This window comes from Pinus tabuliformis, chromosome Q (assembly GCF_031772625.1).
Source record: "Pinus tabuliformis cultivar Carrire ecotype Pingquan chromosome Q, CPIR1, whole genome shotgun sequence".
Classification (NCBI taxonomy): Eukaryota; Viridiplantae; Streptophyta; class Pinopsida; order Pinales; family Pinaceae; genus Pinus; species Pinus tabuliformis.
The window spans coordinates 151,582,286-151,595,405 of NC_142296.1; the positions used below are offsets into that span (position 1 = coordinate 151,582,286).

Below are 13,120 nucleotides of genomic sequence, written 5' to 3' on the forward strand. Positions count from 1 at the left end.
TTGAGGGTCACTTGGAGGAGACCCCAGAGTGGTCAGTCATTCTATTCTCTAGAGCGGGGTTTGCTAAGAGAGATAGAATCAATGATCGGGAGAGCAGCTGAGGGGCATTGAGTACAGAGAAGGCAGAGATTGTGTCGGGAGAGCAGTGTAGTAGCAATAGCAGCAGAAAATAGTTGTCCCGAGGTGACAAAAGTTGTTTCTAGCAGTGCAGAAGCCAATAAGTGTGACGTAGAGCCAGGCAGAAGAAGTTGGGAGTTGTGCAGAGCCTCAGAGAGGCCAGCGTTGCTGATGCAGAGGGCTGACGTAGGGCATCCCAAGGCTGACGCAGACCCATCTGGAGTGATGCAGAGCCAGCGTGAGGCAGAGAGGGGCTAACGCAGTTCACAGAGAGGCAGTTGCTGGAGTCTAGAAGGCTACAGAAATATTGCAGAGTGGAGCTGGTGAGGTACTGTAGTCAGAACAGTACTTGACAGAGCAGGGCTAGAGGAGTTGTTACCGAGGGTTTCTAGCCGAGGAACCTGGATCAGTAGTGCAGTTGCACAACACGATCAGAGTAGGGGGCATCTCAACAGGCAGCAGAAGGATTTCTAGGAGGGAAATCAAGACTCAAAGGGAGTCCAGAAGAGAACTTCCAGACGGGAAGTAGAGACTCAGAGGAGTCGAACAGAGAACTTCCAGGAGGGAAGTAGAGAAGCGTCATGTCACTACACGGGGTAAGAGACCAGGATAGACTGGATGGAGAATCGAACTTCGCAGTCTGGAAGGCTAGAATCTTATCAGTGCTTGACAGGAATCGTGTCAAGAACCTCGCCTTGAAGGTTATAGCTATCCTAGTCGACCCCAATGATAACGACAAGTACGAAGAGGCGATGGCAACGGTCAAGTACATTATCCTTGATGGGGTCAAGGATCATGTGGTACCACATATAACCGAGAAGGAAACAGCAGTTGAAATGTGGGAGGCTCTCAAGAACCTGTACTAGCATACTTCTGTGCAGAGAATAATGTTGCTCGAGAACTAGATGAGGTCGTATCAGATGAAGAAGGGTCAATCGATTGACACCTTCCTCGGAGGACTGAATGAGATTCGAGACCAGTTGACTGCTATAGAAGTGACACCGGATCAGGAGCTTATGGTGAGGACAGCCCTGAATGCTATCTCAGAAGATTGGGAAGTGTTTGTCCAAAGTATCCTGGGCAGAGGGACTCTCCCACCTTGGGACGCGATGTGGGCAGCTCTTTGCGAGGAAGAGATCAGACGGCAATTGAAGACAGGTAGCATCAGCAAAGGGACCAAGGTCAAGCAGGGGGAGGAGGATGTGGCCCTAATATCTGAGGGAAAGCAGGAGAAGCGGAAGAAGAAAGATCTCTCCAAGATCAAGTGCTTCCACTGTAGGGAGATTTGTCATTATGCGACCCAGTGCCCAAGGAAGAAGAGTAAGGGAGAGTCTTCGAAGACTAAGGCAGCGCCAGCACAGGCAAAGAAGGAAGTTTTGACAGACGATGATTGTGCCATGAGTGCACACACACCACTTGAGCAGAAGTGGGGAGACATTGAGCTGAAGTCAGATGGACTACAGGCGATGAGGGGCAGGATCCTCGAGGTACCCAGCCTCTTGGATTAGACCTTACTATGGGAGCCCTGACGAGGAGTAGCAGGACTGACTAATGTGGGTAGAGACGGATGCGGATGGAGCGACAGAGAGAGCCACAATGCAGGAGTCCTGAGACAGCTCGAGGCTAGCAGGCTGCAATAGTGCGAGAGGCACATGAGTGTTGCACCAGTGCAAGATGGCATAGAGAGGTGTGCAACACTGCGAGATGCAGGGAGTTGTTGCAGCAGCCTATGTCACACGGTTTGAGTTCGAATTCGAGTTCGACAACGATTAAGTTCGATTCAAATTCAAATTTTCCGATCAGGTTCGAATGAGGTTCGACTATACATATTTTTCAATATATATATATATATATATATATATATATATATATATTTATTTATATATATACATATATATCTATATATGACAAAATAATAGAAAATTCAAAATCGATCCATAAACACATGAATACAAATTCTTATTAGTAAACATACATGAATAATGTAATCATTCTAACATCTAGTTAAATGTAAACATACACAATAGTAGTTTGCAAAAAGAAATGACATAATTTTCAGTCTTCAAAATTTAAATGAATGTCAAATACTAGTAATCTTTTAAAAAATCACATAATCAAAACATGATCAAAATTTAAACATACACATTACAATACAACTATATTAAGAACTCATTGTAGGACATCTTCAAATTTCAAAATTTTAAATATCATCAAAGTCATCAACACATGGAATTCCATCATTTGGCTCATCTAGTGAGTCACCATCAATGCTAATATAATAAGGAAGTCATAAGGACCATTGCCAAGTAGTTATAATCCATAAAATTGTTCTAGGAAATTCAAAAAACATAGATAATCTATACTTATGGCCTACTAGTATGATCAAAAAGCTCTCAATCATCATGTGTAGATGGCATAGTAAAGGCAGTAGAATGGTGATCAACAAAGTCATCAATAGATGGAATCCCAACATTTGGCTCATCTAGTGAGTCACCATAAATGCTAATATCATCTTCTTCTGGCTCTAGATCAGCATCAAACCATGGCTGGGAGTAACTAGATGCATCTTTGGCCACACTACTCAAGGCCAACTTCAAATTACTGCGAACATAAACAAGGTCTTCAAACCTTGTAGACAATAATTTGTTATTTTCTTGGACTGGATATGGTTAAAGCTACTCCAGTTTCTTTCACAAGCAGAGGCACTTGATCCCTGGCTCAAAATACGAATTGCAAAACGTTGCAATTCAGGAGTCTTTGATCCATAAAACTGCACCATCTCCCTAGAGGAATATTGGGCCTATCTTGTACTGCACTAGACCTTGCAAATATTCTCTCTTCCAACCTGTATGCTCGGAGCTGCTCCTAATTCTCTTGCATTCTTCTAGATCAGGGACCAACCGTTCAACTGCATCATAAAGGCCATTCATGACTTCTGCATCATTTGTTCTTTCTTTCCCAAAGAGTCTAGGATCCAAATAACAAGTTGTTGCATGTAAAGGACTATGCAACATCTTCCATCTTTCATCAATCATCTCCCATATTGCAATGTACCCATTTTCCTCATTATTAAAAGATTTAGCAATGGCTTCTTTAGCACGATCCATGCCCTCATAAACAAAACCCATGGAAGGGGTATCACTATCAACCATGCGAAGCATATCAACAATTGGTTCACATACTTTTAAGACCTTCTGAGCATTGTCCCAAAAAGCATTCCCTAAAATCACCTGTTCCAACTCCTTTCCTTTAGCTTCCTTTGAAAGATGAGAATTTTCCCACTCATTGTTGCAAAAAACACCTCTTATACTCCCTTTTTCTTCAACTAGCCTTTTGATAGTAATATAATATGTGGCAAACCTAGTGTCACAAGGCCTGAGCAACTCTCTAGATGCATTATTCCTGTACAAGCTCAATGTGAGTTGATGGTTAAATATGAAGTGAGAAATTTGTTCCCCCCTCCGAACTGTCTCGTTAATCCATGGAAACTTTGCCAAGTCATGTAACAATAAGTCAAGACAATGAGCAGCACAAGTTGTTCAATATATTTTTCTGTATTTATCCATGATCATTTTTCCTATTCTAACGCAATTTGAAGCACTATCAGTTATAACTTGGACCACATTTTCTTCTCCAACCTCAAGAATAGCTTCCTCTAAAATCTTGAAAATAAATTCAGAGGTCTTCTTATTCCCTGATGCATCAACTACTTTCAAGAAAAGTACCCCTTTAGGGCAATAAACCAACACATTAATAAGAGGTCTATGATTCATATCTGACCAACCATCTGATAAAAGTGTGCACCCTATTTCCTTCCAAGAGTCTTTTTTCTTTTGCAAATTGTTTGTAACTCTTTCTTTTGACCTCTTCAAAAGAGTGGTCCTTATAGTCTCAGAAATAGGAGAGACATATCCTTTACCAAAACCTGCCATCAACTTACACGCATTGATGAAGTAAGGGCTTCTTGCCACATTAAATGGAATTGCAGATTCAAAAAACATATCAGCTACAACATCATCAACTTCTTGTTTCTGCATGGGCTTCCAAAGAGAATTTAATGTAGCTTTCCCACTTGATTTACCGATCTTTGACTGAGATGAACTCCCAACACCAATCGTGCTTGAAGAAATTGCAGAAAATGAATTGTAATTCATTGTAATTTCTGTTTGAACACGTTGTCTTTTGTTTTCATTCATTTTCTTAGCCTTTTGTATATTGTCATAATCTTTCTAAAGTGTCTTCTTGAGCTCTGCAGACACATTCTTGCAACTTTCAACACCACCTCCTTTGCCATTAGTGACAGGAAGTAAGTGGCCCATGACTCTAGTTAAAGATCCAAAAAACTCATTATTACATAGCTTGCATTTCAAATGCCTCCCATGAGGCCCATCCAATTTCTCCACATATTTCCATCCTTTTGCCATTGACTTTGGAGGTGCCATGACAAATATATCTGCATTTTTGTTGGCAATGGCATATTAAGATTAAAATTTAAATAAATGATAAAATAGTGAAATTCAAATATAAATAAAACTTGATATTTTGATTAAAAAGTAAGAAGTAAAAAAATCTATTGAATCATACTAGGTCCTAGAACCCTGATAACGTGTTTGACTTATCTTTTAATATTGATCACTTCTAAATCTTATTACAAGCATATAGAAGTTATCAAAACTGGAACTGTATTGCAGCTGGGGAAAAACAGTCATATATATTATAAACAATGCATAAAATACTCAAATTTTAATAAAAAGATTATATATTTAATGATTTATGTACATCATTGTGTAAAACCAAATCATTGGACATCGAATATGCAAAGTTTGCTGATGTCTATATCATGTAACTGTATTAGATACTGTATGTTGGCCACAAATGGGCATTGGATGAATGATTTTGGACAACAGGTCATGCAGAGGCTTATCAGAATATAAATCATCAGGTAAAGTTTGCAACCAGATGGCTTGCAACATTACATAGATATCAACCATAGGCCAAATTGGCACACAAGGTATGACAAAAACACTATCAGCAATGTTATTACAGAAGTGAGGGAAGATGCTATTGCATAAACCCAGGAGCAAACATAGGATATGCCACTGTAGTCTGTAGACTGTAACCAGATCACTTGCAACATTACATAGTCTGTGCAAGTAACAGCATTGTTTCCCTATAATCAAGTTGGTCAAAACTATATTCTATCATGAGGCCAAAACACGTTGTGGTGTGTTTATTCAAAACAAGTTGATAGAATTGCTCTACAGCAATCTGAAAATTAACTTGCAGACATATTCATAAGGCCCTGAGCAAAGACACATAAAAGATCCAAAGATATGTTATGTGTTGAGGAGGCATCAACAGTTTGGAAAATTATATTTTAAGACTTATCTTTGATGAAATTTAAGTTTTCAAATTCAATTTTCGTTCAATCTTTTTCCAACATGTCTATAGGGAAAGAAATGAAGAAGATGATGAGCTCTCAAAAGCATGTCTTCAATTAGGTCCAGGATCATGGCATATCCAAGAACATAAGAATAATCAAATTTCTGAATATTTGCATCCCTCCTTTTGTTGATTTTGGTATTCTTACAAGATGACATGTACTTAGGTCATATTTTCTGGAGCATGTGATCCTGGAGACGATATCTGTTTTATTTTTTCTTTCTGTTTACTGTGGGAAGCATTTTTTTAAATAGCCATTTCAGAACTACATGTCATGTTGAACAGTTTTTACTGGAGAATATTATGTGCTCCCGTGTGGAGGACTAAAGATCTAACATTTTGAACTGTATTGGGCGGTTTTTCAAGAGAGGAACCTCTGTTTTTCTCTTTTATATGATGTCTACAGAAATGCTTAAATGTATATACAATATGTAGTTTTTCCATAAAATTAAGATTTTTTCCTAGAGAAAAAAATGTCGTGTGTTGAGGAGAAAAAAATTATTAAGGAAAAGTGTTGGATATTTTGAATAATCATCGAGGCCCTCGAACCAAGAGAATAAATAGTCATGCAAAGACAAAATCAAAATGCAACTAAAATCAAGCATTTGATATTGGAACTAAATTTTCTATCTGATGTAATATATGATGCATTTTTCCGAAAGAAAAAAAAGGAAAGTCATTATTATTGGGTTCCTAACTTCCTACATATGAAAAGCGTGGTTTCATAAGGTACTGTAAACAGTCAGATTTTGCCTGAACATTTATCGCCAAAAGTTATTGAACGCAAAGTTTAATGAGGTCATTTTTTGGCTCCTTTCCAGCCATATTTTTTTTGGTCAATTTTGCGGCATAGATATAAAACACAAGCCAAATTGGCCCACGAGATATGACAAAAGACTGTTAGCAATATGATTACAGAACTGAGGGAAGATGTTATTGTATAAACCCAGGTACTTGTGCCCTGAAGCCAGCTTCTGAATTGGCAAAGCATTTGACAGAGACAGAGAGAGAAAGCCCTCTTATAGGGAAACAGTTGTTAATTCCAGTAGGAAGTTTGAAAATGGAGAATATCTTTTGGAAGCATTATCCACTGCCAGAGAGAACCAAACCTCAATTGACCTCTTGTTATTTTTGGAAGAAGGGGCAGTCATCCCTAAGAAACAGAGTATACACCTGTCTAAAATAAGCTTCTTCAATCAATAACATGGATTTCTTATGCTTAATATTCCAACAAAAAACCCAAAAATAACATAGACAACAAGATTTGCCTTATATATTGTTCTAAACAAAGAAAGAAACACTCTAGTTGAATCTGTTAACCAAGAAATACAGAATGAAACCATTATTCTGTATCCATTGCCCAGGTATAAGTGTCCTAAAACCAGGATTGCACTGCATACAATTCCTTCGTCATTTTGTTAACCCCGAAGGTTTTGCAGTCATGATATCCAAAGCCAGTGCCAGAATCACAAAATAATTGGATAGGCTAATGAGCAGCAGCTCAAAAATCAAAGAAACAACTCAGGCCAGGCCATACGGTATACGGTTTTGTAAACGATTGAATTCGGGTTATATACTGAGTTCGGCCTGTCTTAATAATTTTTTCACATTGGATGCGAGTCTTAAATTTTATGCTGATATATTCATATGTGCATAATTTCTAGGATTTTGTACAGAAATTGACTATTTCCAGGGAGAAGTCCCAAATGCGATAAACATTATTTAACTAGGACAGGATTAGTTGCAAATCGAAGTAATATGGTTAAGACTTGAGACTTGGACAGCCAACGCTATCTCCAAATCCAGCCAGTAGGTTTACGATTTACCCACAAACAAAAACAAAAACATTGCTCGAAAGAAAAAGGAACAACCCAGGCAAAACGAAAAATGCCCAACAATGCTAGAAATGCATGCAGCGCAGCAGCACAACAGTTGACCAAACTTAATTAAACTCAATACAAACTTATACTTTATAACTTCTGAGTCGACGGTACCTGGGTCATGGGTGACAAGTCCTGTGTTACATGTCGGTGTAACGTGTTCTAGTCGTGCTGCGTGCACACTGCAGTCAAGTTTCAACGCCGACGCCGAAGCTCGAAGTGTGCAACGAATTGAACGAAGGTGTGTGCCAGTGCATCAATTCACGAAATTGCGTGACTGCACAGCCTACAAGTCACGACTCACAACCACACCGATCTCCTCAAGGCTCACTGCTCACTTTGCGTGACTGCACAGCGCAATCAAATGCACAGCTTTTCTCAATACAAACGCTCACTCAATACTCCCGACAGCTTGTGCCAAAACGTTAGAGAGCCATCGTTTATAAAGAAATATTTGGCGGGAAGCGTTGCAGAAAAGCGGTATGCGGCCCCTGGTTTTTCTCGTAAACAGCGAAATAGAACCGTCAAAAAAACCAGCGAACCCTAAATCGAACCTTAAAAAAATTCGAATAAGTTCGTGTTCAAGTTCGTTCAGGTTCGTTCAAGTTCGAACAGGTTCGTTCAGGTTCGAATTCGATCGGGTTCGCCTTCGGGTTTGAATTTCAGGTTCAGCAAACCTGAACGAATTTCAAATTTTTTTTGAGGTTCACCAAATTTCAAACCTGAAACTTCAAGTTCGGCGAACCCTGTGACATAGGCAGCAACGCATAGGTCAGAGAGGGAGCACTTGTCAGCAGCAGAAGGAGCTTCAGCATCAGTGGGTGTCTCTAGCCCAACAGGGAGGTCAAATTGGGAGATCAGTTACTTACTTCTCAGTAACTGAGTTGCAGTACAACAGTGGGCAGCACGATGCAACATGATGAGAGAAGGTGCAGTGCTGGGAGGAAGGACCAGCAGCAGCATGGATGTAGAGGGAGCTGTTGTACTGATGCTCATGCAGCAGTGGCAGTAGCAGAACCATGGGCAACAGTGCAGAGGATGTTGGGCAAGAAGGCCTAGCATCAGCACAGGTACTGATGGCGGATGATCAGAGTAATACTCAGTGAGGAGTATTGCTAGAGCACAGTCCTCGCTAAGAGGAAATGTTGATTTGGGGTAGCATCAGATGTGCTCAAGCCACGAAATTTGGTGGAGAGGTTGGGGCACATGAGATCTCCAATACCCAGAAAGGGTTTGGGCAGATTCTAAACAGATCAGGGGATATTAAAATAATTAATATTTTAATGGAGTCCCTAAGTCTAAACTTAGGGAAAATAAAATATTAATGTGTATTAATATGAATTTGTGTTAGAGTGGTCCAAAAGACATGGATCAAGCCAAATATAATCTTAGTCGTTGATTAGGGACTTAATCTCGGCCGTTGAGATGTCAACAGGAAAACTATAAGAGGAGGCTTGAGGGTCACTTGGAGGAGACCCCAGAGTGGTCAGTCATTCTATTCTCTAGAGCGGGGTTTGCTAAAAGAGATAGAATCAATGATCGGGAGAGCAGCTGAGGGGCATTGAATACAAAGAAACAGAGAAGGCAGAGATTGTGTCAGGAGAGTAGCGCAACAGCTAAGGAGAGTGATGCAAAGCCAGCAAGGGCTCACGCAGCGCCACGCAGAGGTAGCCAAGTGCTGCGCAAAGCACCAAAGAGGCCAGCGTGTCTGCCGCAGAGGCCCAGAAAGCTGACGCAGGCCAAGAAAGGCTGACGCAGGGCTAGCGTGAGACACAGAGGGGCTGACGCAGTCTAGATTGGGCAGACGCTGGGGTTGCAAAGTAGTTTATGTGCTAAGGAGCTACCAGAAGGATTTTCCAGGGTTTTAGCCAGGAGATTTCTCTCAAACTGTGAGGTATAGCTGCTAAGGAAATTCTCTGTTGGGTAGGCCAGTGTCGGCACTGAGATTGTACTCTGAGATTGCTTAATAAGAAAACCCTCAGATAGCTACACCGGTTTTCCCGCATTGGGTTTTTCCGGAGACATTGGTCCAAAAATAATGGTGTCATGTGGTGTGTTTGTTCTTGTTTCTTTTAGTTGCTGATCTATAATATGTTGAGCATGAACTAGTGTTTATTTTCAGTATTTACTTTGTAAATAACTTGTTAAAGAAAAATAACAAGTAGGTAGGAATAAATTAGAAAAAGTGCATGAAGAGTTTCTAAACTAAGTAAACTTAGAAACTTCAACGCACACCAACAGATGTAGAGACGAATTGGATATAGGGGAGGAGGAGGACGCAGAGGAGAGCAGTGGTGACCATGATGATGAGGACAATGATGTTGATTTTGATGATGACTATGAGGATTGATGACTCATGAGTCATGAGCTACCTACTGCCTTGAGGCTTGTATACTTGTAGTTGTTTTGTATTTTCTATTTCTATTTGCCATTGGCATTGCACTACCTATGTAACACATTTTGATTTTGATGACTTAATGAGAAAACTACAGCTATCAGTGTCTTTATCTTACTATCTTGTCTTTCTCCTATTGGATCATTGATGAATTGAATATGTATTATGATTTATCATTTATGTGACTTGTATTTGAATTTTGTATGTACTATGCATGCTATAATGTTACTAACTTACTTTTTAAACAGTAAAACTTACATCTACATGAAGATCTATGTTTGAAATCAATGAATTTGTATCATGAATGAGAAATTTTGTAAGAAATATACATATATTAAATATGTATATATATATATATATATATATATATATATATTAATAAAATAATATATAATGTATACGAATGTGCCCTGTTCTGGGGGGTCAACGTGTCCAAATCCGACACTCGAATCCCCGTATCCAACGAATCCCTAATCCACGTGTCACTTTACTTAGATTGACACTAAAGGGTATTAATAATTTTTTCCACCCTTAAATATTTTAGCCATGGTGTCTAAATATGAGGGACCATGCACCAAAATATTTTTACATCAAGATATTACAATTAATTCAACCCTTGAAAGGGGAAAACACCTTTAGACATAGACCCTTAATAATTTACCCAATTTTGCGACACAATATGATCTAGTATAGACCAAGTGTGTTTGTAATAAAATAATTTAGCCAAATGTGCTTAAATTATTCCCAAACACACTTTTACAAAAGACTCGATATAACACTAGGACTCACCTAAGACCTTGTCAACGAATTCCACCCTAGCTTTGGGGTTTAAGCTAGAAGAAAATAGTTGTCGATTATCTGTGTTTAGAAAAACACATAATTCTGTGAGATTAAAAAACTTCCTACGAGACTTACCTAGGTGCTATTACATAATTAAACGATCATACTAGCATCATTTACAATAACTTGCAAAATTTGGGTTTACAACTTTGATATACTGATAAATGACGATGATGAATCTTGGATATCTGACTACTCGAACATGATGGAATTCCTTTGAAAAAATGTGTATTGCTATAGGGTAGTTGACATGGAGTGGTCAACAGGATTGATGGAAGCGTTGAAAAATACAAGGCAAGGTTCGTAGTTCATGGATTCTCTGAAAAATATGGAGAAGATTACGATGATATATTTGCTTTAGTGGCCCGATATATAACCATTCGTTCGATAGTAGCCCTTGTTGCAAGTCAAGGGTGGACTCTCCATCAAATGGATGTGAAGACCGCTTTCTTACATGGTTTGCTTCAAGAAGAAGTGTATGTTGAACAACCTCTAGGATTTGAAATTCATGACAGGAAGTCCCATGTATGCCGATTAAAGAAATCTCTCTATGGATTGAAGCAAGCCCCTCATGCTTGGTATGCTCGTATCGACAATTTTTCCGAGCATACCAAGCATGAGGGGCTTGCTTCCAACAATTTTTCGAAATTGATGCTTCTTACGCTTCGCTTCCAAAAAATGTCCCCGCCATGCAACCTTGAACCAAAAATATAAATTGTACATTCAAAGATTCATATATAAATATTAATTGTCCTATGATGGGTATTCTCATATTACAGATACTCTGAATATTCGTATGTGTACAAAACTTTTTCGTTACATTGATATTAGAGCCAATTATGATCTCATCCATTGGCACCTCTCCTTCTCATATGTGTCATTTGACCTAGCCTTTGGCCATAACCATTCTTTTTGATAGAGTTTCTCTGTCTTTGACTTTTGACTTAAAAATTCGGCCCTTGGTCATTTGTGTTTTGAAAATTATATTGAAAGAACAATCAATCAACAACTATATTGGAACATCAGAGAAATTTAAAGGTTCTTTAAAATAAAAACAAATCAAACTCCATTAATATTCACAACATCATAGGAAGATAAATGATTTGAGTTTTTTGAGCACTAGAGTATCTTCAAAGTGACTCCCCCCATATCAATAGAGCGGTTTCACTTTCATTTGTATTATCACACTTCACAACACTTCTCTCTCTTAAGAAGTGCACACTAGTTCTCTTATTCTTTTCTCTTGCATGCACTGTCATCTTGGTGGAGCAAATTGGCTTAGGAGGGATATTTTTGCATGAGGAGACTATCTTGGATTGATGAAGTGGTTTTTAATTGAATGGTGTAAGTTTATTGTTCATTTTCTTCCATATTGCATGCTAATTTTTGAAATCAGGATTTCTTTGTACCATATTAAAAAAAGTGCATCATCTTTCATAAAATCTAGTCTTTCAAGAATCCATCAAAGGAGCTTCGTATATGCATCCTTCGATCTCAAATCTCCACTTAGAGAAAGTCACTAGGGTTTCTAAGAGAGGCTTCTTAGTCGTCCACCTTCGTCGTCTAGGTTTCTCCGTCTTTGACCCCACCATCATTGACTCTATTGCCCAATTGAGAGACGGAACTAGACTAGCTTGTAGTGATCATCTTAATTTCTTCTTTTTCTCAATTCATGGTAACTAGGGTTAGGGTTAGCTTAAATATGTATTTTATAGCAATTTATTGTCTATTTGTTATTGCCCTATTGAGAGGGATTGCATTTAATAAACACTAAATTGCAAAATCTATCATTAATTGCGTGTTTTCGCCCCAAAATTTTGGCTGCCGTCTTGATAATTATTGCTGTCATGTGTTTTCAGCCATAGAACTTCATTGTTTACCTAACCCGTGCTGGCCTCTTTAATGGTCTTCACTCCTTTGTTGATCTTATCACTCATTGGTTATTTCTCGAGCTTCTATATGCCATTGTATGCCCTAAATCTGCATATTATAAAAACTCTAACTTATAGCTGCTTTCTTCTAAATCATAAAGGTCTTAGAAAAGTGTACTTGAACCCCTGGCAACTTTTATCTCAATCTTTCAAGGTTTGGCCAGTATACCTTCCTGTTCAATTATCAGACATTGCATCACCCTTGAGCACTCATTAGTTGAACATCTTGTTGGTGATTTCTTTAGGGAAGCCTGGGGATAATATCCACCAGTAAACACCTTAGGAGAAGCCACCGAGGTGACAGTGGTGGTTGATCTCTTGTTGCAATAAGATCTAGGTTATGTAGTGAGGCTTTGCACTTGGCCTGTGAGATTTTGCAGTAACAGGTCCTTTATTAGGCTCACCTTTATTACATATACATTTACTCTATCACATGTACATTTAACCCTATATATGTGCCACCCGTTGGGGTGAAAATGGATATTTTTTCGATGGTTTTCTTTCTGTTCACCTTT

The 13,120-nt window shown here is 38.8% G+C and overlaps 1 protein-coding gene across 1 annotated transcript in view; it reads left to right on the forward strand.

Annotated features, from left to right (window-relative positions):
• LOC149218705 (serine/threonine-protein kinase ATG1c-like) overlaps positions 1–13,120 on the forward strand; it is a 370,274-nt gene that overhangs the window by 296,128 nt on the left and 61,026 nt on the right. The gene's annotated exons all lie outside the window — the stretch shown is intronic.